Genomic DNA, 4938 nt, shown 5'->3' on the forward strand with positions numbered 1-4938 from the left:
TCAAATGGTCTTTTTGGTCTTTTTCTAATTATTTTCTTCAGACTGCCTCGCTATGGGGTAGCGTATACATTATCCCCCATTGCTGCTCTTCTTACGATCATCTAAATCGAAGAACATCCGAAGAATAAAATGCTACTGTTAGCCAAGAATATTTATCACGTTTTAAAAGAGCTAGTTTAAGAAGTGTTTCGTTAAATCTGATTTAAGAGAGAAAGTTAAAACTTTCATACACACAAGAAGTAACGCGCCTGCTCATCATTACCATTCAAGGAGATCATATTCCTTCAGCCTCTACTCACTGTTACATTGGAGAAGTATTTTCTAAACTCTTTCCATATAAGTCTCTACATATGTTCACTCTGTCATTTGATTAGCCTATATCATTAAGTTATTTATTGATGTTTTATTCCACTATTATCACACACACTATATTGACGCTTGATATTTCGCAGTATTATATATTTGGGTATGTGGCGGTGTGACTTAGTGCAGGGTTGTGAGGCTTCATTGGTGTTCTCACTTGTTAATGAGAACAAATCATTTGATATTTTAACTTTTATTTGCTGAGACGAGGAATTACGTTGGTAATGACACTTGCTACACCGAGAGAAGTCTGTGAGGAAAAGAAGTAAAGCACCGACGCAGGTCAATCCAATAGGACAGTGGCCGTCGATTGACGAACTAGTGGAGAGGTTGTAATCGCAGCCACACTGCAGGAGGAGGACACGGGCGTACCGATTCCATCACACTTAGTGTGCTAAAGTGCTGCATTGACTTGAGTGATTGTGTAGTGTGAGAGTTCTTCGCCGCTGAACTTGTAAAACGAGTGTGTAAAGCTTCCGGCTTCCAACCGGATTTGTGATAGTGCGATATCTCCTCCGCAGGTGAGGGAGCCGGGGACGTAGCGTCGGTGCGGGACGAACTCTCGTAACATCATGCAATGTGTTTATGTGTTTTGCTTGGCTCTCTATTTTATTTGTGCATACTTCTTACCTTCGTTCTTATTGTTCATATCATTTCTCTTGCCAAGCAACATATTTGATCTAATCATAATCGTTTAATTAGCTTTTAATTGGAATTAGATTAGCATAAGACCCTAATCACCCCCCCCCCTCTAGGGTCTAACAGAAGAGACCTACAACTTTGGTCTTTTGGGTTCTTCCAGAATCTAAATTTATTATTGTATAAAATATATATACTCTTAACTGGTTGTTTTTCCAGATTTTAGGCTCGTGTATATAGTACATGATTTCACTCCTATATTCACATATATACATTGAATTGATCTCAAATTAATTTTTAGCATACTCAAATATTAATAAATTTTATTTATCACTATATAACACATTTATTATTATTTGTTAACATATTTTCAAATCATAGGGTTTTACATAAATAAAAATAATATGTATAGATTAATGAAATCAAATGAAAGGAAAAACATGAGAATCATAAAAGATATTTTCTCATGAAAACAAGTCATGAGAGCCATGAAAATCATAACAATCAAGAAAGCATAAATAAAAATCAAAACGATCAAGTGAAATAATAAATCATGATCTAAACCATAATAACATCAAAACGTGCTTAATCTATAAATCATTATTTTTGAAGAACAAGTGATTAAGCAACTAGTAATGTCAAAATATTTATATGTTTTATCCACAAAGATCAAAAGAATTATGCTTATGACAAAATAAATGAATATGAATAATATCATTTTTGACAAGTAAAATAATCATGCCAAGCTCTTAGAGCTTGTTTCAACTCATCTAGAAACTTTTTGCACCTCGTAAACATGATATGAAAGAATACCAATTAAAGATCAATAAATCTCGAGGGGGGTTGCTCAAATATAAACCTCTTCTACAAATTCAAAACTAACTTTTTTGAGAAACTAGAAAAATTTAACAAGGAATCGTACAAATAAAAATATTTTCTTATATAAAAGATCATCAAAACCATGATTAAAAAATCCAAAAAAATCATCTTTTAAAGAACATGAAAAACGAAAACTCTAAAAGTTTGTTCATTAAAATCAAAAACGTTTTGGTACCGAAGCACTCTTGGTACCGAAGAGTTTAGGGATATGACCCACATCATTAAATTCCAAAGCCCTAAGGTTATGATCCCATTTGGGCGCATTTTGTGTACGGATATGATCATAACAATAATTATGCAAATGACCCTTCTGATTATAATATTGTAATAAAATGGCTGCATTTATTTATGTTGACCTTGTGGTTGTGTACAGGAAACATTTACAAACATAAATGACCTTTTAAGATTATTTTACAAATATGAAACATTTTTAAACAAACGTGGACTTTTTGGAGCATTTTACGAAATTGAAGCTTTTTACAAATCAGAACAATATTTCGACAAATGACTAACTCTATCACAAAGATCACATTCAAACACACGTGGTCTTTTAGAAACATTTGGCAAATATGAAACTTTTTGTAAATCGAAACAAAATTTTGCCAAATAGCCAAATTTACTACAATAATCACACTTGAACACTTTAACATGTTTATGATGAATATTATGGCGCATATTGTTAGCCTTCTTATTTTGATGATGATTTACAAACAATTTACTACTAATGTTGTTTGTCCAGTATTTGCGTTTTCCTATGTATTGTAGACAAACAACGTAGTTGGAGGATGGATGGATTGCGCCATAACGATCATATCAAATGGAGGTTGGTGGAATTGTGGAGTGAAGCAACATACAATTCAAAGTTAAAGATCAAGTTCAAGCTTCATCCGCATGTGTACCAAGTTGAGCTTCAATGAAGATCAAGATCAAGCTTGGGTATATTTAGGATAGGTTTATATTATGTGTGTTATATACTCTAAGCTCAATATTATATTCACACACACATTTATTAGTTTCTTAGTATATATATATATATAGTTATATACATATACATCTTGGTTTTTAGTTTTATCCACAAACAAAGTTTTTACAAATAAATTCCAAAAAATGTGTATACATGCTTGTTTTCTATGTGGATAAGTTGTTTTGGTTTAATTTCATAGATATGAAACAAATATATTTTCATATACATACTCATACGTTTTACTTTCTATTGTATTTGTGAAAATATTGTTTTCTTGGTTTATAGACTTAACAATAATCATATACATCTTTTATTAAGTCTACAAAATCATTTTGTAATGTTTCAAAACATGGTTAAGCTAAAATGTCAAGATTCATATGTTTACATTTTCATGTTTTGGACTATTTTGTAAAATGATGGTATTTCTCATTTGGGAAGTCTTTTTAGAAAACCAGTTTTTGTAGCATGTGTATTATCATGTCTACAATCATTCCCCAAAGTTTTACATTTTTCTGAATTTATTTGATATTTTTAAACAGGGTTTTAAAATCAGCAAAACAGTTTTTGAATATGTCAGATTTCGGTCGACCGAACATGAGTTCATATTCTCACTGGGCGACAGAGAGTCTGTCGGTCGACCGGTCCGGTCGACCGAAAAACTCCATCGGTCGACCACACCGGTCGACCGACGATGATCCAGAAAGTTTTCTTCGTGGTTTTGCTCTCATCGGTCGACCGACGGGATTTTCGGTCGACCGACAATATGACCGTTGTCTTTTAACGGCTCTTTCTCTGAGCTGTTTGCTGGGGTTTTTGGTCATTTCGTTTTGGGGTTTTTGGCTGAGCTTTGAGTGGGTATATATACCCCATTGCTGATGTCTTTTCAAATTAACCAAGAGAGTTTTTAATCAAGTTTAATAAAGTTTTTAACAAGGGTTTTAGTTTGGTTTAAGTGTGTTTAAAAAGCTTTTAAGCAAATTGAGAGTTTGTTTTGGTGAATCAAATTCCACAAGAGCTTGAGGAGATTATCTATTGAAGTTTGAGCTTCCAACTATCATCCCTCCATCTCTTGTTATCAAATTGAGAAGTTTTCTAAACTCAAACTCTAGCTTTACATTTATATACTTGATTGATTATCATTGTTCTTAAGCTAGATTTCATACTTGAGTTTAGTTGATTTGATCTTATTTACTCATTGTTACACACACACCCACATTGAGCTTATTGTATCTTTCATTGCATAGTATAGTTGGGTGGTGAGAGATTGTAACTTTGAGTTGTGCTTTCATTGTGTTCTCATCTATTGTAGAGAACAAATTTATATTTGTTACATTGTGAGTGTTGTAAGGTTTTCGGTGAGCTAGAAACCGAGTGTGTAGTGAGGTTTTCGGTGAGCTAGAAACCGAGTGTGAGGAGTGACGTTGATCGGTGAGCGTTGAAAACCGATACTGTGAGGTGTAAACGTTATTCGGGTGAACGTAGAAAACCCGGTTGATAGTGGATTTCTCCCCGGGAGTGGGGAGCGGAGACGTAGGACGGAAGGTCCGAACTCCGTGATCATATCTTGTGTTTGAGTGTGCTTTGGCGTTTATTTATACTTGTGTTTATATTTCTTATCGCCATTGTCATTAGCTCATTATTTATATCATCCACTATCTTGTTTAGATTGTTTACCCCTTGTGTTAGTTTACATATCCTATACATATATCATATTGTATATCTCTTTGATAGGATATATCATCTTGTGTTAGTTTATATATCCTTACATATATCATATTGTATATTTTCTTGGTAGGATATATTATCTTGTGTTAGTTTATATATCCTTGCATATATCATATAGTATACCTCTTTGCTAGGATATATCACCTTGTGTATATTGTATATTCTTGCACTTAACTCTTTGTATATCTATCTTGCAAGAATATATTTGTTAACTAGTTTTAATTGGCATAAAATCGGATTAGATTAGCATAAGACCCTAATCACCCCCCTCTAGGGTCTAACATTTATGTGTAGTAGCATGAGACTTAACACACATGTTCATAAGCTTATCATGATTTACTATACATGTTTTAAGGGTTGAATCTAAA

The sequence above is a fragment of the Asparagus officinalis genome, chromosome 10 (assembly GCF_001876935.1).
Source record: "Asparagus officinalis chromosome 10, Aspof.V1, whole genome shotgun sequence".
NCBI lineage: Eukaryota > Viridiplantae > Streptophyta > Magnoliopsida > Asparagales > Asparagaceae > Asparagus > Asparagus officinalis.